Raw genomic sequence first — 25,091 nt, 5'->3', positions numbered from 1 at the left:
GCAATGCGCCGCCCTCCTCGGGGGCAACTTTTAGTTTTTGGAAGGGAGGCACAGTGGAGGCCTCAATGGGCTATGGTTCAGCGTTAGCCGCCCCCTTTAGATGCAGAAGCACAGCTGAGACCCCACGACTGGTTCCAGTGCAGGCTGTCCAGTGTTAGGTGCAAGGGCACACACGCGCGTCCCCCGCCCCTCCCCAATATCATTTTCACCGCAAGCTAATCAGATAATTCAGCTTAATATGCAGTGGGAGGCACCAGCGCGGCCGGGTGGTCGAGCGCAGTCTGACCGGCATGAACACACGAGGGCCCGTCGGAGCGGGTCAGGGCAGGCCGCGGGCTTTGGATGCAGGGCGCACCTGATACCGGGACGGAGGACACGTACACGTCCTCCCTTCTCGAGAAACCTTTCAGCTCTGCTCACAAAGAGGCCATTGATTCGCAGCCACATGCTGGATGGAATAAAGATTGGTCTCCGGCTGAACAGCAGCCCCTGGCTGCAGCCCGCGGCAGGTGATGGCAGGAAGCCGAGCTCCGCTCCAGCACACAGGAGGAGCCCTCCCTGCCAGCAGATTCTGGGCACGCAGCAGGGCGTGGAGTGGGAGATGGGCAGAGTGCAGTGCGGGCCGCAGAGTAAAGTGCAGAGACCTGAGTGGCCCGTGCCAATAGAGCAGAGCCACGGGCATGGCGGGAGCGAGGCGTGGCACGGCCCAGGGGGCTGGTATTGGATTGCCGGTCCGTGGGTCTTGCAGGCAAGCTTGGCATGACACCGTGCTGGGTCCGACACTGGTGGTGGTGGCCTAGCCCTGCGCAGGTTCTAGCTGCTGCAAAGTGTATGTGTGGCAGAACAGAGACATGAGAGTGAGAGGTATTATGTGTGCCAAGACTTAGGAGTGGCCGGGAACCCGGGAGAGCGCTGAAAATGACGGGGCCCTGCATGGTGCTGTGGAGTGACAGGTGCTGGGGGTGGCAGGCTGCTGGGGGTGGCAGGCTGCTGGGGGTGGCAGGCTGCTCGGGGTGGCAGGCTGCTGGGGGCGGCAGGCTGCTGGGGGTGGCAGGCTGCTGGGGGCGGCAGGCTGCTGGGGGCGGCAGGCTGCTGGGGGCGGCAGGCTGTGCATCAACCTCCAGGGATGAAGCGTCCGGCTGCTTGTCCTGGCTTTTGCCACGTCTGTCTCACGAAGGTGCCCTCATTTGCCTCACCTGGCAGTGCCCACAAATGCCACAGGAGTGAGGAAGCGACCCAAGGGCCAATTTATTGACAAGCCCCGCGCCTCTCTCTAGAGCACATCTTAATTTGTAAGGCCTGAGCACGCGGGGTGCATCACCCTGATCTAGGCAGCTCTCAACCTCAAAGACTAAAGTCTAGGACACTACATGTGTACCAGGTGAAACCCCCCTGAAAACCTTCCTAGGTGGGGCTGCTCTGGCGAGTCGGCACTGCCAAACTCCTCTGACAGGGGTCAACGTTCTCATCTATTAAGACCAGGTTCAACCACAACCATCTGGCCGTCCAGGTCAGCACGGCCCACCTGAGCACAGTGTTTGCTCCTGCAGAACCTCTGTTAGGACTTAGCTAGTTTCAGAAATCTGTAACTTGATTTCCATAGGTTGACACCTTTTGATTAGGCTGATCATCAAATCTCCATTGGTACTTTAGCAATTCCAACTTCCATTAACCTCTTGAAGCCCAAACGTCATTTTAAAATAAGAGTGTCTTTTATGGAAGTGACTCCAGGCTGAAGCAGACAAAAATTGCTTCACAATGGCTGACCCTGTTGCATGGCACAATAGAAAGGTCCGCAGATCGCTTGTCTTGAGCGTCAGCGAAGAAAGTTAATGGACCCTGCTTGCCTCTGGCACTGAGCAGAGCTGGACTGCTGAACCGCCACACTGAGAAACTACCTGCGACCAACTATCCGCCTGTCCCTAACTGTACCAACTAGAAAACTCATACATGGTGCCCTCCAGCTGCTGAGTGTGCCACTTGGTGTTACAGAGTTTGTTCGGGCACTGGCAGGTACTGGGCATGGCAGGGTGCTAGGTGTTCCACTACCCAGGTTCAGAAAGGAGCCACGAGCAGGTAAGTTTAGGCGGGCTGTAGTTCTCTACTTGCTTGAAAGCGGGGCAGCCGACGCACCTTGGGTGAAATTGGAGTTGCCTGTATCTTGGTGAAAGCATTTGGGGTGGGCATGGTAAGTTTTGACAAATAGGAGGGTGGCAGGTGCTGTGTACATCAAGGCTCTCAAAGTGGAAGGGATGTGGGTGCAGCAGGATATGGTGCCCACACCACCCGTCTGCAGAGAAGCACACACTCAAAATCACAGAGCCCCTGGAAGATCAAACGGTGAAGTTAGACCCACAATACAAGTGTCTGCTTGGCACTGCAGACTTTGGGGGTGCAAGAGTTTAACATTAGGAGTCTGACCATTAGACCATCTCAAAAAAAGATAGCTCCCCAAAGCCCACAGGCTGGCATTCTGAGACCGTCCGCAAGAGTTTGTGGCATGAAATAGATGTTACCCAGAGCGAGTCCGAAACCCACAGCGGAGTCACCCACTGGCGGGTGAGCCCACTAGTGTGAAACTGCTGGTGCCCAAGATGCGTGCCCGTTTTGAAGATAACTGCCAAATCCTGCATATTATGATGATGCCTGAACTGGCCAGTGGGCGGGCAGGGGGGTCTACATCAAGAAGCCCTTTTAACAAAAAGCACGAAGTTCCCCACCCATGCATCCCAGCTGAGGCCATACCCCAGCCGTGCATCAAAGTCAGCTGCCCGGCCCTGCCCAGCCCCGCGTCCAGCTGCTGCGCGCCCGAGACGGACGGAGCCACCGGCATTCCGGGGGAATCAAAATAGCAGCAGCTGCTCCTGGGGAACAACGGCAGCAGTGACCGGGCCAGGCTCAGTGCTGCAGCGACCCCGACACACGCCACCGTCCCACTGCTGCACAGCCGCCACCCAGGCCCACCCGCTCCCGCGCGCGGAATGTCACGACTCCTCTCCTGGACGGAATGCCAGCGGGGCCAATCTGGGCAACCCGCCCACCGCCGAGGGTTGAACTAACGGAGGGAGCAGTGAATTGTGCTTAACAGCAAAAGAGTTGGCTCGTGACGGGGAGAACGTCTGTAGAGCAGCACACAAATACACATATCATTATCTACTCCTCCAATACAGAACAATCCATTCATTAAGACAGACCCCTACAATAGCCACTCACAAACACCAATTCACATATGGTTGTGCGTGTGCACCCACGCCACAGCGTCCACTGGCTGACAGCCGTCAGGTAAATACTCCTAAAATAACAGTGAGCAACAGATCGAGACCCTCCCCGAGCCCGCTCTGCTGCGCTCTACGTGACATCAGCGGCAGGTGCTCCGCAGCCCTGTCTGAGGAGTGGCTGAACATGGTAAACAAAGTACTTCCATGCACGGGAGTCTCCGGATACAGAGCATGGGCTACGTAAAAGAACCATCTATCTGATGAAAATTAATTTTAAAATTCTCCCGATAGTAATCCGAATGTATCTTTTTGCCCGTGAGAAATTGATTTACACTTTATTTGCTCTGCCAGGGAGAAAAAAACGTATCTGGAACCCTGGGACTCAGACGTACTGATAACTAACATGGACAGAAACAAATCTTCACACTCGCAAACGGCTGCAGAGTCACACGCATGATGCAGGTAACGCCTGTGTGGAGAATGGATGCATCTGAACCGCGAGCCCCCCGTGGGGCCTCCTGTGGTAGGGAGCCCGCGGCACCGCTGGGCCGGCTCTTTTGCTAGGATAAACCGCGGGGGCGTGGCAAGATCTTCACCAAATAGGAAGACAGTGATTCCTCTTAAAACCCTTAAGATTGATTCTAGGCAAAGGTCATTTACTTGGGGTGACTAAAGCGCCACAATGGGAACAGCAAGGCGGGGGCAGCAGCACGCCACCCCGTGGGTAACGGAGCACTGAACCTCGAGAAGCCAGCAGGAAGCACCTCTTGGGAGTTATTTGCTAATAACAGCACTACGTTTTCCACGTCTTCCTGATCTCTGATGGCCTTGCAGGTGTCCTGGGTCTGGTCCTTGTATGTATGTATGTATGTAGCATTTGTATAGCCAAAAAGGCAGCGAAGCACAGCATAAAGTGAGCGAGTGATGGGAGAGGCTGGTTGTTCGATAGTTAATGCACTGTGATGTACTGTTAAATTGGAGCAGTGTTGGGGAGTTCCTGATGTATATGAGGATGTGGTTCCAGAACCTGGGTGCACAGATAGGAACGGTCTGATGTCTTGTTTTTCTTTTTAGGTTGAGCCTGCGTATGTGCGGTCTCGCTGGCGAGATTTAATGATCTAGAGGAGCTTTTACTTGTGGGCTTTAAGCCCGCCCCTCTTTCCCATTGGCCGGCGTCACCGTTTATGCTAAACGGTGGCCAGCCATTGGCAAAGAGGTGTTGATGACGTACACTTTGCTCTTGACTTCCTTCTGGCGTAAAACGTTTCTTATCTTTATGGGGACAACCACATGGCCCCATAAAGATAATAAAAACCTTTGACGCCAGAAGGAAAGCAGGCCGAGGCCGTCCAAATGGGACGGCAGAAAAAAGAAAAATGAATCACCAAAGCGAGCGCTTGTTGTATTTCTGTCACTATCTATTTGCAAATCAGAAGAACAATTTCAAATGGAGAATTTTTTTTTTATTTGAGATTGTGTTCTTTTTGTAATTCGCACATTTTGTGTTGACTGTTGTAATTTATCATTCCAAGCGCACGTGGGGGAAATGGATCAATTACAAGATAGGAAATGGTTAACCATTAAAATGAGTGGCGCTACATGCTGTTGTGAAGGCGCTACGGCTAGATATAGGGAATATATTATTATTAGTTATATTGGTGTAAGTATTATTACTGGAGTGTGACTGAGATGCGGTGACACAGGCTGGAGGTGGGGGTGCGGGGCTTTGCACCAGGCTGCACAGCTGTATGTTCCCTTTGCAGCCAGATGTTCTTTTTGAACAGAGGAATGGTCGGGAATGTCCTTTTCGTGTCCTCTGCAGTGTGTTGGCCGCTTCGTCTCATATGCTATACCCCCATCAAACCTGCATCACGCACTGCTTTACTGTAGGCTGGTGCGTAGCGCTGAATAGCTGCAGCATCTCCAAAAAATGGGCTTTGTGATGCGCTTGCGACCTTCAGCCCCGCAGACAGGTGCTACCATCCCAATGTACCCAAACAGTGTGCCCCGTATGCCACGGGATGGGGGCACAATCTGCCCCCGCTCAGGTGCGCCCCTCTGCATTTTATCACTTGCATCCTGATGTTTGCATCCGTCCTGCTATTGCTCCTGATTTTATCATTATCTCCTCGTGCTTGTCTCTGGCGGATGATGTTTTCCATATGAAGAACCCCCGCTGGGGGGATTTTTCCATTGCTGGTACATGTCTATCCATTTTGTCCGGAAGTCGCCAGTAGATAACTGATGGAGCTGGTGTCTGGTGCGCGTGTTTGTGTGCGTGCACACATATATGTGTGTATTTGTGAGCAAAGGCGCCAGACATCGAGTCACGCCTCCTCCGCACGAACACGTGTGATCCCGGGGAGGTCGGTTTGAAGTTGGGGTCCTAGTTTCTTTATGTACTGAACGGATATAATATCCAATAATGGCGTGTTATATAAATAGTAGACGTCTACCTCCCGGAAGCTGGCTTCATAATATGAAGATGTTGAACTGCAAAATGGTTTGACATAAAAACAAACGGAATCAAACAAGAGTGCCTCCCACTACTCAATCACAGCCAAAAAATCAAGGCAAGTTGAAGACGCTATTTGTCGTTTTCAACCAGGTACTTTTATTTATACCAGTTACTTTTTAAGTTTATACCATGTTTGTCGAACACAACATATGATAGGCAGAAAAGACCTGTACATATCATAAATATTGAACAAAGTTAGGTTATTCAATGCAACATAATATCAAAATTAAATGTGGTCCTAAATGTGGTCACAACTATACAAAAATCAATGTGAAACAGACAGAAACAATGAACATATATTACCAATACATGGTGCAACACATTTTTACATACGTGGAAGGTTTGATTAAAGCAAAGAAAGTGAAATGCAAAGAAAGGAAGAATTAGGAAAAGGAGAGCAAAAGTCAATTCGAAACTCTTTTTAAGCAATGGCTTAAAATTAGATTGTCCTTTTCTAATTGGCCGACGCGTTTCGAATCCAGGAATTAACTGTCCGGATTCTCCTCAGGGCATAGTTAATCTGTCGCTTTTTAACGAAGTTAATTCAGCGGGAGGATTTGTCAGTGCAGACTGGAGGTTGGGTCCAAAAATTGGAACGCCGTCATTAATTTCAAAGCTGGAGGGGACGGCTGTCTTTTGCGGAAAGAGGGGCTCAGCGGCGTGTTCACAATGACTGGAAGGCCCGTGGCGCTTTTAGATTTTTCAGGGATTGGTCCAGGGGGATCCTGGTGCCTGGAAGGATTTCGGCGAGTCAAAAAGGATTTAGACGGGCTCCGTCTCCGCTCGGTGTGGCTCGGATAACCGCTCACAACATTCTGCCTGGACAGCATCCATCTTGGGAGACCAGGCAGAATGTTGTGAGCGGTTATCCGAGCCACACCGAGCGGAGACGGAGCCCGTCTAAATCCTTTTTGACACGCCAAAATCCTTCCAGGCACCAGGATCCCCCTGGACCAATCCCTGAAAAATCTAAAAGCGCCACGGGCCTTCCAGTCATTGTGAACACGCCGCTGAGCCCCTCTTTCCGCAAAAGACAGCCGTCCCCTCCAGCTTTGAAATTAATGACAGCGTTCCAATTTTTGGACCCAACCTCCAGTCTGCACTGACAAATCCTCCCGCTGAATTAACTTCGTTAAAAAAGCGACAGATTAACTATGCCCTGAGGAGAATCCGGACAGTTAATTCCTGGATTTGAAACGCGTCGGCCAATTAGAAAAGGACAATCTAATTTTAAGCCATTGCTTAAAAAGAGTTTCGAATTGACTTTTGCGCTCCTTTTCCTAATTCTTCCTTTCTTTGCATTTCACTTTCTTTGCTTTAATCAAACCTTCCACGTATGTAAAAATGTGTTGCACCATGTATTGGTAATATATGTTCATTGTTTCTGTCTGTTTCACATTGATTTTTGTATAGTTGTGACCACATTTAGGACCACATTTAATTTTGATATTATGTTGCATTGAATAACCTAACTTTGTTCAATATTTATGATATGTACAGGTCTTTTCTGCCTATCATATGTTGTGTTCGACAAACATGGTATAAACTTAAAAAGTAACTGGTATAAATAAAAGTACCTGGTTGAAAACGACAAATAGCGTCTTCAACTTGCCTTGATTTTTTGGCTGTGATTGAGTAGTGGGAGGCACTCTTGTTTGATTACGTATACATTAGGCCCAGCCTTCCCACTTGTCCTCTTAGGGCCAAGCTCCCCTTGTTCTTCTATAAAAACAAACGGGGCTGTGCACCCCTCGAGGTGTTTGTAGGTCCATACCCTGATAATAATATGCCGACAGAGCATACAGGGATATTTTTCAGAACAAATGACGCCGAGGATGGGACAGTAACTCGGGCAGTCCCAGAATCCGCCCCCGGTTTCCAGCCAGAGACACCCGAGGTTCGGCCGGCCCAGGGGTCCCGGCTCGGCCTCCGCGGACGTGGTGCAAGACACGGGCTCCGAATAACAGGTGTTTTATTTTACACAACGCCGACCACAACGGCACTCTTTTAATTAACCACAGAAAGGTGAAATGCTGAGCCTTCCTCCTTGCATTCTGTCCTTGTGCCCTTCACATTAGACACAGGTTTGTTTTACAGCCACATTAACCCGCTGAGCTGGCGTAACCAATAATTTCTTTCTTTTGAGCCGCCTTTCCGAATTTCGCTTGTTCATTTTCCAACGCAAAGAAGGAAGATGGATTTAAATCTACCGCTTTTGGTTCAAATCCACATATCGCGATTGTTGACCACACATGCGCAGTCTCGCTCATTGCCTTTTGTGTTATGGTTTTTGAAACATAAATAAAAGCCATTGTCATTTACAATGCCAATATGTCAAACTCGCGTAAATGCGAGACCTATTGCATTGCAATTGCTTGTTTACACTCTAGACAGTCAGCCTGCCTGCAAGATGTGTGGATTTGGTCATGGTGGCTTTGCAAATGATGCAGGCGGATTTGAATATGGTGCGGGTGGGCAAGGGGAGTCAAAGGAGTTTTATTAGGATAGGAGTGACGCAACTGTATTTCCCCCGGCCCTGGATGAGACATGCTGTGGTGTGTAGGATACCCTTAAGGATACCAGTGTGGAGTTTTGGCTGAGCCATCCCGGGACGTTTTACCTTCCTCCTGTATTTTTTATGACCTGTTGGTGGTGGTTTTATGACTCTGGGCACTTTATCACTGCTGATCAGTGCTAAAGTGCATGTGCTCTCTCTTGTAAACTTGTTAAGATTGGTCTTCACCTGTTTGCTATATTTAATTAGCCTGTGAGTCCCTTGTACAGTGGTATTCCATATACCCAGGGCCTGTAAATGAAATGCTACTAGTGGGCTTGCAGCGTTGCTTGCGCCACCCACCAAAGAAGCCTTTCAAAACCGTCTCAGGCCTCTGCCACTGCAGGGCCTGCGCGTGCAGTTTCTCACTGCTGTGCAAGCAATCCCATTGCTCCTCAGGGAGTCCCACCTCCATGTTTTCGGATCGCCAGTGCTGCATGTCATTATCCTTCTGGCTGGATGGAGACAGACTCAGCCCAGAGCCAGGTGCCACGTTACAGGGCAGTACCTGTTCAATGGCCTCTTGGTGCTAGGTTTGTCAGGTCTTCCCTCTTCCAGGGAGGTATCAAGTTCAAGTGCTGTGTTGAGCAGAAGCCCAATGAACTCTCTCCTGTGTGCTAAGATAAGAAACAGAGTGGAGATAGCTAGGCCCCTCAGCGAAGCGTTGAGATCCCGCAACCAGTAGCCCAAGTACCGGATCCTGAATCACTTCTTCCTGTGCACCCCTTTGAGGAATTCAACATGCCCCTTCCCATCCCACCAAGCCTTTCCCGGAGCTCTAAAACCACAGCTAACAGCTGCCCATAAGCAGCAAGACTTTCCAGTGAAACAGTTGTGCATCTGTGATGTACAGTAATTTGAAATGGCTCGTGGCCATAAATATGAGGCTCCCAGGACTCAGCAACCATGGAGAACTGAAAAATGCTCACCACGGGTGGCCCGTTCTGACAATGGCTGGGTAGATTCATTTGCTATTCTTCATACTGATCTTAAGGCCTTAGTACCCCGGGGCACCAGAAAATTCAGTTTCCGGTCCCTTCCTGTCCACCCTGTGGTCCAAACTGGAAAACAAGAACTCAAGGAAGGCTCTGGGACAAGCACAGAGACACAGAAAACTTAATTGTATAGCAGAGAAGTTCTTGTTTATCAAAGGAACTCTTGGTGCCTGTTGATTTTGATATTATCAGATTGTTGGCCCCAACACTCACTGACCAGCCTTGGGTTTGTGTGACAGACTTTAAAAGACCGTTGTGGCTGGAGCCCGAGCAGTTTGGAACACAATGCATCTCTATAGGGTGCAGTTATTTTACTCACTTTAGTGTTTGGAAACAGAGTAGATATTTCCATAAGACCTACGCTGCAGGGCTTTACAGAGTGCTCAAGACCTATGCAATTGGCGTTCTGTTCTTTAAGTTAGGCTATACAATCTAGGAGCTATTCAGGATCCAATATTTGCAACTACAAGTCCTTGTGCATTGCTGGTGTCCACAGTTTCACATGTTAGACTTCTATGCATCTGTATGATGCGCAACATTCCGTGCAAAAGAAGTAGGTATACATGTGACTGGGCACACTGCTTAGCACCTGATGTGGTAGACTATCTAATAGGTTTACCTTGGGGATTCCCCGATATATGCTTCAGTGGTAAATTGACATGAGTGGGGTATCGTGACCATGTGTGGTATGTTTGTAATAGTAGTGATAAATTCCACTTATTGGTGGAAGCAGATTTATTATTACTATTTTAAAAATACCACTTTTAGAAGTGGGCATTTCTGTGTGCTATGTGTCTTTGTGCCCTGCCTGGACGTGTATTGACCGTCTGGTTCTGACTGAATGGGAAGAGGGGATGTGCATTCACTCCAGCCAGTCCCTGGGGGGGTTGAGGTGTGTCTTGCCCTGCCTGGGTGGCTCAGCACTAGGCTGAATAGACCCTGGATGAATTGAGAGCAGCTGGAGGAGTTGTCCCTTGCACCTGAATAGGCCTGGTCTGCATATGGAGTGGTGGGATGAGCAGCACCTGCACCTGAATAGGGCTGTGCCTGCCTTCCAAAATCATGGCTCCGTCCCCCTGTGGTGTGTCTGGGGCCAAAGCTTATACTGTGACTGGGGTTTGTTGTGCACTTGTATTTTAAAGTGTCCCCAGAAAAAAGACATTGGGACTATAAGTAAAGGGGCTGTGACCCCATGTGAGAGAGAAGACAACTGCGTGGACTGTATCCAGAGGACTGCTGTGTGCCAGGTGGAACGGCCATTTGGGACTATCGACTTGTGAGACTGCCCTGTTGCCTGCAGGGTGGTTTAAGGGATTTCCACTCTGCTGGGTGACCCTGTGTGCTGGCCTGCCTGTGCCCTGTTCTCTGCCCCCAGTGATCTATTAAGGCTTGGTGGCCTGCCCTGCTGGTGGGAGAAATTAGTGCCGGGCGAGTGCTTTATTTTCACAACAAGGGTGTGGTAAGCGCTTCACTTAAAAAACCTGGGAGGAGTGTTTTGGGCTCTGCTCCTTGATCAGTGCGTGTTGAGATCGCTGGTTTTAAAAGAGTTGCGGTGCTGGTTGCCTTTCTAGCACTGTGCGGCGTGTACCGATTAAAATACAGCAGGGGGCTATGCTGAAGTGCCCTCTTGCTGTGAGGACCAGACAGATGCGTGGGAGGGGCTGGATGTGGTGACAGAGCTGAGACGTGGGCTTACTCTCTAACGTGATGCAGATCCAAAGTCGGGGCGGAAGCCTACCCCATGTTATTGTGCCCGTAGGAGGGCACCTCTATACCCTCAATGGAGCTGGGAGGAGTTGCGGCTTGCTGCAGTCCAGCAGGAAGCCCCCGCATCCGCCGGAAGCTAGGAGAGAGTAACCAGCCGTGTGGTTGAGCCTAGCTGTGGGCGGGGCAAGCAGGACCACGTTCCCGACAGCAAGCGGAGGAAGGAGACGGCACACAGTGTCTCTTCGGTCCTGAAGGGCCAGATTGGAGAATTGCCATTGGTCCCCTCCCACCAGGAGAACCGGGGCATTGGTCGTTGGTTGCAGAGGGATGGCTTTAACCTAACTCGCTCAGCCCCCAGGGAGTGGTGAGTGGGCCTGAGCTTTTCTGAGTTAAGCTGTGAGCTTGCGGGCCAGTCCTAGGGGTGAAGGGATGTCCCCAGCCAACGTGAGAAGAGTGGGTGGGTGGCTCACCCCCTCTCCCCCAACTTGATGATCACTTACCTTTGGGCATTGTAGTTTTGGGCATCTCTGGGTATACCTCGACGGAGGCCCCCACTCCTCACTTGGATTTAGGAGGAGAGTTGGAAGCCCCGTTTGGGAGCGATAATTGCTGTATTCCCTGGTTTAGGCAGCCATGTGTCCCAGAAGCCTACGGAAAGTACAACAGGTACCTTCACAAGAGCGCAGATACCGCGCTGACTGTAGTTCACATGTAGCAGTGTGTGCCCTGATGAGAATATATAGGTGAGGCTACAGTGATAGGGTTTGGAACCACATGTACAGTGAGGGGATGTTTCTATTTACATAATGTGTGCGCGCTGCTGGTATCTACTACAGTGCACTGCTGATTATGTGTATGCATAATGTGTTATGCTAAAGGTAATCCTACCAGTAGTTACTGGTCGCCCTAACTGTAATGTATATTACTGTGGCTCTATTGGCTAAGTGATTTATGTAAATCCCTTTGAAGTCATGACAAGTGGTAATATATGTGATTGTGATTTAATGTGTTTTCATGGATAATACAAAAGATATTTTTATATAACCTTGTGTGGAGTTTCTTTTATTTTGTGGTGTGTCAATGTTGTGTGTGTGTGTGTGTGTGTGTTGCGCAAACGCTTTACACATTGCCTCTGGGATAAGCCTGACTGCTTTGCCAAGCTACCAAGAGGTTGAGCAGGGGTTATCTTGGGTGCGTAACTCCCTTGCTGTGACTAGAGTGGTGGGTTCTGCCTGGCTTAGGTATATACCCTAGCCAACCAGAAACCCCATTTATAACAAACAAGAATTCTCTCGTGGTTGGGCTTGACAACCATGTTCTTTAAGCATTTCAGCGCCCCCCGGTTAAACCTATGGGTTTGCCAGGTTCTCTGTGTATCACTGAGTTTCAGCATATTGATGGTGCATGATCCTCTACACCCCAGGTGTCTTTAGGTATCTGAACTCCTACTCCTTTTGTGCTTGCATAGTTGGTATAACTCTCTCCTGGGAAGGGTGTTGTCTTTGCAATCCCATTGCTCCTCAGGGAGTCCCACCTCCATGTTTTCGGATCGCCAGTGCTGCATGTCATTATCCTTCTGGCTGGATGGAGACAGACTCAGCCCAGAGCCAGGTGCCACGTTACAGGGCAGTACCTGTTCAATGGCCTCTTGGTGCTAGGTTTGTCAGGTCTTCCCTCTTCCAGGGAGGTATCAAGTTCAAGTGCTGTGTTGAGCAGAAGCCCAATGAACTCTCTCCTGTGTGCTAAGATAAGAAACAGAGTGGAGATAGCTAGGCCCCTCAGCGAAGCGTTGAGATCCCGCAACCAGTAGCCCAAGTACCGGATCCTGAATCACTTCTTCCTGTGCACCCCTTTGAGGAATTCAACATGCCCCTTCCCATCCCACCAAGCCTTTCCCGGAGCTCTAAAACCACAGCTAACAGCTGCCCATAAGCAGCAAGACTTTCCAGTGAAACAGTTGTGCATCTGTGATGTACAGTAATTTGAAATGGCTCGTGGCCATAAATATGAGGCTCCCAGGACTCAGCAACCATGGAGAACTGAAAAATGCTCACCACGGGTGGCCCGTTCTGACAATGGCTGGGTAGATTCATTTGCTATTCTTCATACTGATCTTAAGGCCTTAGTACCCCGGGGCACCAGAAAATTCAGTTTCCGGTCCCTTCCTGTCCACCCTGTGGTCCAAACTGGAAAACAAGAACTCAAGGAAGGCTCTGGGACAAGCACAGAGACACAGAAAACTTAATTGTATAGCAGAGAAGTTCTTGTTTATCAAAGGAACTCTTGGTGCCTGTTGATTTTGATATTATCAGATTGTTGGCCCCAACACTCACTGACCAGCCTTGGGTTTGTGTGACAGACTTTAAAAGACCGTTGTGGCTGGAGCCCGAGCAGTTTGGAACACAATGCATCTCTATAGGGTGCAGTTATTTTACTCACTTTAGTGTTTGGAAACAGAGTAGATATTTCCATAAGACCTACGCTGCAGGGCTTTACAGAGTGCTCAAGACCTATGCAATTGGCGTTCTGTTCTTTAAGTTAGGCTATACAATCTAGGAGCTATTCAGGATCCAATATTTGCAACTACAAGTCCTTGTGCATTGCTGGTGTCCACAGTTTCACATGTTAGACTTCTATGCATCTGTATGATGCGCAACATTCCGTGCAAAAGAAGTAGGTATACATGTGACTGGGCACACTGCTTAGCACCTGATGTGGTAGACTATCTAATTCCAGCCTACATGCTGGATCATTTTCGCAACCCTTGTGCGTTCAACCACAACTGGAACTCGAGAGTCAAGGGAACGAAAGGAGCATTTGCTAATGACAGCAAGCAGCAATATCCAGAGTCCTGGGATGGCAGGACAAACATAAATTCACCATTGATCTACCTGGGTGCTTCTCCACAGTCAACAGGACCAGAAGGTAAAGCCAAGTACCGACTGGTTTCTATGTCTCCTGTGATCAAGGTTATTCGCTCTTCTTCCTGGGAGCCTTTTGACTCTGTTGCAGGTGTAGGCAAATGTGTCCTGCTTGTGAGTCTCTTTTTTGGGCTTCATCACACATTTCTAGTTGTGTAAAATAGGCAAGACAGCGCTTCTGAATCCAATAGTTTGTTGAAGCTGCAGTCACCAGACAAGGTCACCTCTGTTTTGCTTGCGGAGGGGTGGCAGGACCCTTGATACCAGCTTAGCTGCACCCTGGCCTCGACCGGCGTTTCTTCTTTTCCAGAAGTAAAAACGTCTTTCTCAATGTGTGTACTGTTTCCATGCAAATTGTGCAGAATATGTACCAAATTTGATATTCTGACTCGGTCTTTCTTCCATTTCAATGATGACATTACTCTGATTTGTAGGTGGGAAAAGCTGTCAGGGCACTACCCGCGCTCTCTCTTTTCAAAGACAACAATCAAGGACCAGGTTGCTCAAGGAAGGTGAGCTGGTGTAATGCAGATTGAGTGTAATTCAAACCAGAAACCTATTTTCTTATTTCCTCTGAGAATGCGGTTTACAAAAAAATGCAGAAAGGGAAGGTGAAAAGAGGACTAGGGACTACAACTAATTAGAGCTGCACAGGTCGGTCTCACTGAGTTAGAGCAAGAGAAAGCTCTGTGGGACCTTCTGTGACCTTGTTGCTCTATTTTTATTTCCTCAAGTGAGGTTTAGTGCTTTTTTAGTAATTGTCATTGAAGGCAGTGATATTCTAATAGTAGGGTAATCAGCCTTGATCCCACTTCCCTTGGTAGTATAGAGAACACCACAGGTGCATTATTAATCCATGCTGTTTGGGTAACATTAATGTGGAAGATCTTCATTCTCTTCAGCAAGGTGGTCCGTTTTGTGTTGAATGAAACTCGGTTTGTCTAACTGCTTTCTTGTATGATCCAGGCAGATTCATCATGGGGGCTGTTTATTTCGTAAGTCAGTCTTGTTGAGTAAAGAAAACCAAGCTAGTTCTTTAAAGATAGCTATACAGAAAGCAATGATATTTTCTGTAAGGTTGGACTCAGAATGAGATAATGCCTCTGGCTGAACTGCAGACTGCAAGACCAGAAGACCTAGTGTAAAATTCCAGCTTCTCCACGTGGCCAAATTGAACGACCTACGGCATTCTCACGTATCTCACTGTTCCACTTTCTTTCTTTACAACATTTGGGAGAACCTAGACTTGTTGTACATTTATATATGATAATGTCATCTACTCAGGAAAGGCACAGGGTTCTGCTCTTCTAGCTGGCGAGGACCTAATTACTGGAAAAACAAGGAGAGAACGAGGGAGAGAAAAAGGGGGTACGTCCTGATCCCCAGAATAATGTTAGGCTTAAACAATGTGGACGAACCCACTATGCGTGTGTGTTACAATCACTATGTATGGTAAGTACATGGACCCATTAGGTGTACTTAAAAGACCCCTCACACACCAACCTAGTAGGTGTCATGCTTCATCATTGGGGTCCCAACCGGGTGGTCGAGTGACCCCCGGCTGTGCTACAACGCCTAATTACAGCGGAGCTGGTGTGGTGCAGATATGTGATGTGACGTGAATTAATCATATTAAAAACATTTCTTAGAATCCTTGCCTATCTATAGACTTTAATATTGGCGGCTCAGGATATGGTTAAAAGATATATGTGTGATGCAACTATCAGGAGAGTATTACCCTTAGTTGACTATGTGTTGAGGTCCTAATACTTCCACACTTTTTTATCCTTCTGGCTGGGGCGTTACAACAATGCTATGAGTTGTAATGCAAGTGAAGGACAACCTCCTCCCCCCCCCCCCCCCCCCCGCAGACCACTGTCCACAGGCTGGAAAGTAAAGGATAACCATGACTGCAGTGCAGTGGCCTCCCCCATCCCTGGTGGCACTGCGGGTGCTGCCCTTCCCTGGTGCACAGCCAAAATGTGAACAAAGGTAAGCAAGGGCAAGACTTAAAGAGGGATTTGCGTAGCCCGCAAGTTTCCTTCATGGATGGTCTCCTGCCACTTAGAGACGCATCAGCCCACCTGCGAACAGAGGTGAAAGTGAGGGAGGAGTGTGTGGAACGTAGCAGGAGATCTTATGAAACCTCAACTCAAGTCAGACGTAAAGAACGTGCAGCAAATGCTGAAATGCACTGCCGGGGGCAGAAGGAAGTAGCAATAGCTTCAGTGAACTTCGATTTGGACGCAAAGTCTTCAAAACAGATCAGAGGGCCCTGAAGGAGTATTGTGTATGTCTAAGGACACCAAGTAAGATAACCCTGCTGTTAAAACTGTGGCACCAATTCTTTCAAAGCCAAGCATGCATGCGCTGATTCCTGGGGTGGCAAAAGAGGTGCCATAAGCAGGACTTTTGAGGCTAAACCAGTCCTCTACTTTGGCACTTGTTCATAACCCTCCTTTGAATGTGTGCTTTAGCCACCTGTTTTCCGGTTCTTAGTTCTCCTCTGATCTGCCCAGTTTGGTTGGAGCTTGCATCATTTTCTGCCTCCCCCCCAACCTTCTGCCTTAAGTGACAGGCAGGCAATTCGCCAGTGTTTTGATCATGTTACATGGGAGCGGCCATCACGAGTGCACTGTGCATTCTGCAAGAGTGTGTTTAGCTCAGCAGGTCTAAGTGCTTTTGATGGTTCTACCCTTCTCCCGCTCTGGGTGAGATCTGGCATTTGTCTGTCACTGTAGCGACTCGTCTGCATTCTCAGGCGATTCCACTCTGCTGCGTTGCTACTTTCTAATCTCCCTCGGGGTTGAGGTGGTTCTCCCCAATTAGTTTCCACAAACAACCAACTAGAGTTTTTGAAGCACTTTTCCACCTATATGTGACACATCTCTTTTGCTGGGTTCTTCTATGACAGAGTTCCTTTTCCGGTGCTGCGGGGTCCTACATTCGCCTCAGGAAGCGGAGTCTGCACAGGCAGAGGGTTCATTTGCTCACCCACAGGTGAGCCGCACACAGGATAGGCAGATCAACCGGACGAGGCAGCAGGCATGCGCGGAGCAGGGCTGATCAGCAAGTGGATAGAGAGGGAAACCCCACACGCCAGAGGGAAGCAAACAGAGTACAAGAATAGGGAGACAGCAGAGGCTAAGAATTACCGCTGTTCTTATTGGGTGCAGGTCTCACCCTTTAACGCGAGGCTCACTCATTGGGGGAAAAGTCTCACTTCAAGAGTCTAGTTTTGAGGTGCCACCTTCCTGATTTGGTGCAGTCTCTCTCGATGGAGATTCAGCTACAGCAGCATTAACCACACTAGTCTCACACTTACCAAACAGCACAAACCACACGCCTCAGAATGGTCTTCGAAATGTCCCGCCTCTGGAGTGACTATTGCGTCTTGCAGCGCAGCCTCACTCACTGTTTGTAACTCTCACTTCGTGGAACACAGTCTGACCCCTTCAACATTTCCAGGTTCCTGCTGCAGCCACTATTCACCCAGCAGAAACCAACATTGCCCAGTAACCACCTCAGCAGCAGCCAGAATCTCGCACCAACAGCCAGTACTGCAGGTAACCACCCACCACCAACCCGTACTGTACAGTACGCACGACAGGGACAGCTGGAATGCAGGTGCGGCTATAACCTTATATCGGAAAGCCATCAGCAGTCAGTGCCATACAATAACTCGCACATAACCATGGGGGGTTTGCAGAAGTCTCGGCAATTATTATTATTATGGCTCTACAGAAGTCACCACTGCAGCAAATGATGCAGTGCATGAAGGTAGGTAGGTATCTTGTTGGCGGGTACCAGGCAGCTGTCAGCACCTCAGCGCCTCATACACCAAGTGCCCGGTTCAGCTGGTGTTGTGTAGCTGCGGTGCCCCATCGTCTAGCGGTTTCATGCTAGAACAGCCCCTTCCATCAAACAGAACCGTATAAAAACAACTCGCCTCGGACCTAACCAGTCCCTACACTTGCAGAAGAACGGTATCCAGTATCCTGATGCAGATGTGTACTGAGCACTATACTCCCTCGCTTCTCCCATCTGCTGCGTACCACAAATGTATGTCGCACACGCGCTGGAGTCCCAGGCCCCTATAGAGCCCGGGGCACAACGGGCGACAAGGTCAATGCGCCTGTGGCGAGGCGGCCTGCACAGCGCGCCCAGGCTCGGTGTGAAGTCGCTTCTATTCCCTAGCGCTGCGAGCTGAGGGGGGGTAAGCGCCCGAAGGCCCAGAGATGGGTCGGCTGAACTCGAGCGTGTGAAACAGGTTGGAGTGGGAGGCAGTCCACGGAGGTGCCCCGCTGCGCTCCCACGCCTCCCTCTAGGGGTCGTCAGACACCGTCGGCCCTCCCCCGGGCCCGTCTTCCCGAGAGCTGGTAACTGTCCAACCTTCCCGAGGCATTTGTATGCACGGAGGGGCCTTAAATGGGCATGGAGAGGCTTTGTAGTGGGGCCCTCCCCTCCCCTTTTCCAATCTCTGTCCGCACAGGCGCGGGTGGGTGTTGATGCAGGCCTCTGTGAGAGGGAGTTCCCACCCCACCCGTCCCCGCACCTTGGTGAAGGCCAGGGCGGGAGAGCCGGAATACTCACTCCTCATTGGAGTGGGGGGCAGTGCGTTTTCTGGCCCAGTGACGCATACAAATGCCTTGTCGAAAATTATTGTGGTAGGGTCAGAGTCCAGGACGCAAGCGAAGCAAGGCCCCAGCGCCCGCTTTAGCTGCACCTGGCTGCATACGGTGCACAGAGCAAAAATACACACTGGCTGGTCCTGTCGCTAAAGCCATACCTCGCTTTCCCCTAACGCAAGGGACACTGAAATCATGCCACTGTGCGGCCTCGGCGATTTTTGCATAATTATAGATTCGCCTCATTTGCCACATAATCCCTCATCTGTTGGATAATCCGCAGTTTTAACATAAAAAATGTTTCCAGCTCAAACGGTTAAAAAAAGTACTATAATCGCAGCAACAAGTGTTGCTGCGCAGTGGAAGGGCCTTTGAAAATTTGTACAGGTCACTTTTCTTTTGCTTTTTGCGATATTTAAACTGGTTCTAAAGAGGTGCAACTACTGCCCAGACATTGTTAACAAGTATAACATTAACGAAAGAATGAATTAATACTGTCACAAAATGTGCCACATAATTTAAATTGTCTTGCCGCTTAATTTACTCGCCCCTGTTGCATAATTTGGTACTCCACTGCCGCATAATTCCAGTGGCTCTGCCTAAAGCTAGTGACATGGTTTTATGCTGCTGTTGTGCCGCACAACTTAACTTTTTATGCCGGTTGTGAGAAATTGGGTTTTTGATTTAGAGGGGAGTGTGGGGGCGCGAGAGATGAGTGAAAGGGGGGGGGGGGATATTGCAACCTTTCTAAAGGAACCACCTCAATCCTTGTCAGGGTGAACCATAAAATTAACCGTGCTTAGCCCTCTGGGAGCTTGGCACAAAAGCAGTCAGGATTAATGTAGACGCCCTGTGCTAAGTATTTATGCAGCAGTCAAACAGTAATAACGCGAAAACGATAAACAAGAGATATTTCGCAAAAAATCATAAAAACAGAGAAAAACGTAATAATTAAAAAGTAGACCAAAACGACAAAAATCCAAATCTGTAAACAGAAGATATGCTATTTTAAATGTTTCAGTAAAAATAGTGCCAAGAAGCAGAAAGGACTGACTGGGGGCATCTGGTCAAGCTCGATTGGGACAATGTCACAAGTTCATTCCAAGAGTGAAGGTGAGCAGGCTGTCTTCAGGGACCATTTAGTTTTAGATTTAGTTCAGCTGAAAACAATACCTTCTCAAAGTCTGATGAGCAAGGTTCAAAACTTCTGGATTTTAAAAGAAAAGCTCAACTGATGCCAGCTAAAGGTCCAGGATCTGGGGAGAAACAATTTGGAGATCAGGAACTCACTCCAGCAGAGGCCAGAGTTGCAGGTCCTGGTAGGTCCAGTTGCAGGCCCAGGCAGAAGCAGTTAACCAGTTGCAGCTAAACCTCAGGAGCTTGTTGTTTCCAAGTAGCTCAGAAAAGAAGGTCAGCCAACAGACCCTTGCAGTCGCTCTGGTAGTCCTCTGTTCAAGTGAATGGCCGTCTCTCCTGAAAGTAGCAAGCCAGGCCTCAATCAGCAGAGCAATCCTCTGAGAAACTACACAGGCCTCAAGCAGCAGGGTCGTTCTCTGGTAGCAGCAATGAAGTCATCTGAAAAATACACTAGGCCTCAAGCAGCATGGCAGTCCTCTGGGAAACAAGACAGTCTTTCTTCTGTAAGGTCTATAGGTCCAGGCATGTACTGAAGAGAGGGTTTGAGGGTCCTATTTCTTATAACTGGTGCCATCTTCGAAGTAGAAGAAACATTCAGGAGACCTCACCCCCTCAAACAGTTCGTTCTAGAATTTCCTTTCTCCCTGCCAAAGATCTAAGAGGTCTGGGATGATAACAGACTAGTGACAAGTTCTTTGTGAGTGTGTTGGAGGCAGCCGTTGACATTTAATTGGGGAAGGGAATAGCTACACCCTGCCCCTCCTGGCTCACCCCAGCCACTCACTTAGGTCCAATATGCATTCCTAATGGGGGAGAAATTTAACAGCTCCATGCAGCTGGGAACTCCTAGAAGGCCGCAGAAAGCTTAGGGAAGGAAGATACCAACTTTCAACAAGCATTAGAAATGCAATCGGGCTCGGATTTATTTGAGTTTGAGCTAATGGCATTGTAAATGCCAATGTATTGTTGCTATGGGTTATGGAGTGTGTTCATGTGGTGTGTACTGCTAGGGATCTCCTTGTGAATGTGCCAATATTGCACCACTTGCCTGTGATGTCCGTCTTATGTGTGAGAAGCTTGCACCTCTGCTGCCTGTGGTCTCCTTGTGAGTGTAAGAAGCTTGCACTGCTGCTGCCTGTGATGTCGTTCTTGTGAGTGGGTGAAGATTGCACCTCAGCTGGCTGTGGTCTCCTTGTGAGTGTATGCACTGTCATTGCTAGCCTGTAGATATGCACCGTCATCGCTAACCTGTAGATATGCATTGGCTTCACTAGGCTGTAGTTATGCTCTGTCATCGCTAGCCTGTAGATATGCTCTGTCATCGCTAGCCTGTAGATATGCACTGTCATCGCTAGCCTGTAGATATGCACTGTCATCGCTAGCCTGTAGATATGAGCTGTCATTGCTATCCTGTAGATATTCGCTGTCGTAGCTAGCCTGTAGATATGCATTATCATCGCTAGCTTGTAGGTATGCACTGTCATCGCTAGCCTGTAGATATGCTTTGTCATCGCTAGCCTGTAGATATGCACTGTCATCACTAGCCTGTAGATATGCATTGGCTTCACTAGCCTGTAGATATGCACCATCATCGCTAGCCTGTAGATATGCACCGTCATCGCTAACCTGTAGTTATGCTCTGTCATCGCTAGCCTGTAGATATGCTCTGTCATCGCTAGCCTGTAGATATGCACTGTCGTCGCTAGCCTGTAGATATGCACTGTCGTCGCTAGCCTGTAGATATGCACTGTCGTCGCTAGCCTGTAGATATGCACTGTCGTCGCTAGCCTGTAGATATGCGCTGTCGTTGCTATCCTGTAGATATGCGCTGTCGTTGCTAGCCTGTAGATATGCATTGGCTTCACTAGCCTGTAGATATGCACTGTCATCTGCACTCTGCACCGGCACTATGCACCGCCACTCTGCACCGCCACTCTGCACCGCCACTCTGCACCACCGCACTGCCACTCTGCACCGCCACTCTGCACCACCGCACCGCCACTCTGCACCACCGCACCGCCACTCTGCACCGCCACTCTGCACCGCCACTCTGCACCGCCACTCTGCACCGCCACTCTGCACCGCCACTCTGCACCGCCACTCTGCACCGCCACTCTGCACCGCCACTCTGCACCGCCACTCTGCACTCTGCACCACCACTCTGCACGCCACTCTGCACCGCCACTCTGCACCGCCACTCTGCACCGCCACTCTGCACCGCCACTCTGCACCGCCACTCTGCACCGCCACTCTGCACCGCCACTCTGCACCGCCACTCTGCACCGCCACTCTGCACCGCCACTCTGCACCGCCACTCCGCACCGCCACTCCGCACCGCCACTCCGCACCGCCACTCTGCACCGCCACTCTGCACCGCCACTCTGCACCACTGCACCGCCACTCTGCACTGCCACTCTGCACCGCCACTCTGCACCGCCACTCTGCACCGCCACTCTGCACCACTGCACTGCCACTCTGCACCGCCACTCTGCACCACTGCACCGCCACTCTGCACCACTGCACTGCCACTCTGCACCGCCACTCTGCACTCTGCACCGCCACTCTGCACCGCCACTCTGCACCGCCACTCTGCACCTGCACTCTGCACCGCCACTTTGCACCGCCACTCTGCACCGCCACTCTGCACCGCCACTCTGCACCGCCACTCTGCACCGCCACTCTGCACCGCCACTCTGCACCACCACTCTGCACCACCGCACTGCCACTCTGCACTGCCACTCTGCACCGCCACTCTGCACCACCGCACCGCCACTCTGCACCGCCACTCTGCACCGCCACTCTGCACCGCCACTCTGCACCGCCACTCTGCACCGCCACTCTGCACCGCCACCCTGCACCGCCACTCTGCACCGCCACTCTGCACCGCCACTCTGCACTGAACCGCCACTCTGCACCACCGCACCGCCACTCTGCACTGCCACTCTGCACTGCCACTCTGCACCGCCACTCTGCACCGCCACTCTGCACCGCCACTCTGCACCGCCACTCTGCACCGCCACTCTGCACCGCCACTCTGCACCGCCACTCTGCACCGCCACCCTGCACCGCCACTCTGCACCGCCACTCTGCACCGCCACTCTGCACCGCCACTCTGCACCGCCACTCTGCACTGCACCGCCACTCTGCACCGCCACTCTGCACCGCCACTCTGCACCGCCACTCTGCACCGCCACTCTGCACCGCCACTCTGCACCGCCACTCTGCACCGCCACTCTGCACCTCTGCACCGCCACTCTGCACTGCCACTCTGCACTGCCACTCTGCACCACCACTCTGCACCACCACTCTGCACCGCCACTCTGCACCACCACTCTGCACCACCACTCTGCACCACCACACTGCCACTCTGCACCGCCACTCTGCACCACCGCACTGCCACTCTGCACCGCCACTCTGCACCTCTGCACCGCCACTCTGCACCGCCACTCTGCACCGCCACTCTGCACCTCTGCACCGCCACTCTGCACCGCCACTCTGCACCGCCACTCTGCACCGCCACCCTGCACCGCCACCCTGCACCGCCACCCTGCACCGCCACTCTGCACCGCCACTCTGCACCGCCACTCTGCACCGCCACTCTGCACCGCCACTCTGCACCGCCACTCTGCACCGCCACTCTGCACCGCCACTCTGCACCGCCACTCTGCACTCTGCACCGCCACTCTGCACCGCCACTCTGCACCGCCACTCTGCACCGCCACACCGCCACTCTGCACCGCCACTTTGCACCGCCACTCTGCACCGCCACTCTGCACTCTGCACCGCCACTCTGCACCGCCACTCTGCACCGCCACTCTGCACCACTGCACCGCCACTCTGCACCACCACTCTGCACCGCCACTCTGCACCGCCACTCTGCACTCTGCACCGCCACTCTGCACCGCCACTCTGCACCGCCACTCTGCACCGCCACTCTGCACCACCACACTGCACCACCACACTGCCACTCTGCACCGCCACTCTGCACCGCCACTCTGCACCACCGCACTGCCACTCTGCACCGCCACTCTGCACCTCTGCACCGCCACTCTGCACCTCTGCACCGCCACTCTGCACCTCTGCACCGCCACTCTGCACCTCTGCACCGCCACTCTGCACCTCTGCACCGCCACTCTGCACCTCTGCACCGCCACTCTGCACCGCTACTCTGCACCGCCACCCTGCACCGCCACCCTGCACCGCCACTCTGCACCGCCACTCTGCACCGCCACTCTGCACCGCCACTCTGCACCACCGCACCGCCACTCTGCACCGCCACCCTGCACTGCCACTCTGCACCACCGCACCGCCACTCTGCACCGCCACTCTGCACCGCCACTCTGCACCGCCACTCTGCACCGCCACTCTGCACCGCCACTCTGCACCGCCACTCTGCACCGCCACTCTGCACCGCCACTCTGCACCGCCACTCTGCACCGCCACTCTGCACCGCCACTCTGCACCGCCACTCTGCACTGCACCGCCACTCTGCACCGCCACTCTGCACTGCCACTCTGCACCGCCACTCTGCACTCTGCACCGCCACTCTGCACCGCCACTCTGCACCGCCACTCTGCACCGCCACTCTGCACCGCCACTCTGCACCGCCACTCTGCACCGCCACTCTGCACCGCCACTCTGCACCGCCACTCTGCACCGCCACTCTGCACCACTGCACTGCCACTCTGCACCACTGCACCGCCACTCTGCACCACTGCACCGCCACTCTGCACCACTGCACCGCCACTCTGCACCACTGCACCGCCACTCTGCACTGCACCGCCACTCTGCACTGCACCGCCACTCTGCACCGCCACTCTGCACCGCCACTCTGCACCGCCACTCTGCACCGCCACTCTGCACCGCCACTCTGCACCGCCACTCTGCACCGCCACTCTGCACCGCCACTCTGCACCGCCACTCTGCACCGCCACTCTGCACCGCCACTCTGCACTGCACCGCCACTCTGCACCGCCACTCTGCACTGCCACTCTGCACCGCCACTCTGCACTCTGCACCGCCACTCTGCACCGCCACTCTGCACCGCCACTCTGCACCGCCACTCTGCACCGCCACTCTGCACCGCCACTCTGCACCGCCACTCTGCACCGCCACTCTGCACCACTGCACTGCCACTCTGCACCACTGCACCGCCACTCTGCACCACTGCACCGCCACTCTGCACCACTGCACCGCCACTCTGCACCACTGCACCGCCACTCTGCACCACTGCACCGCCACTCTGCACTGCACCGCCACTCTGCACTGCACCGCCACTCTGCACCGCCACTCTGCACCGCCACTCTGCACCGCCACTCTGCACCGCCACTCTGCACCGCCACTCTGCACCGCCACTCTGCACCGCCACTCTGCACCGCCACTCTGCACTCTGCACCGCCACTCTGCACTCTGC

The 25,091-nt window shown here is 51.8% G+C and overlaps 1 protein-coding gene across 4 annotated transcripts in view; it reads right to left on the bottom strand.

Moving 5' to 3' along the window:
* The window catches only part of MACF1 (microtubule actin crosslinking factor 1), a 990,087-nt gene that overhangs the window by 332,259 nt on the left and 632,737 nt on the right, over positions 1 to 25,091 (bottom strand). The gene's annotated exons all lie outside the window — the stretch shown is intronic.

This window comes from Lissotriton helveticus, chromosome 3_1 (assembly GCF_964261635.1).
Source record: "Lissotriton helveticus chromosome 3_1, aLisHel1.1, whole genome shotgun sequence".
NCBI classification, from domain to species: Eukaryota; Metazoa; Chordata; class Amphibia; order Caudata; family Salamandridae; genus Lissotriton; species Lissotriton helveticus.
This window is presented reverse-complemented; position numbering and strand designations above follow the sequence as displayed.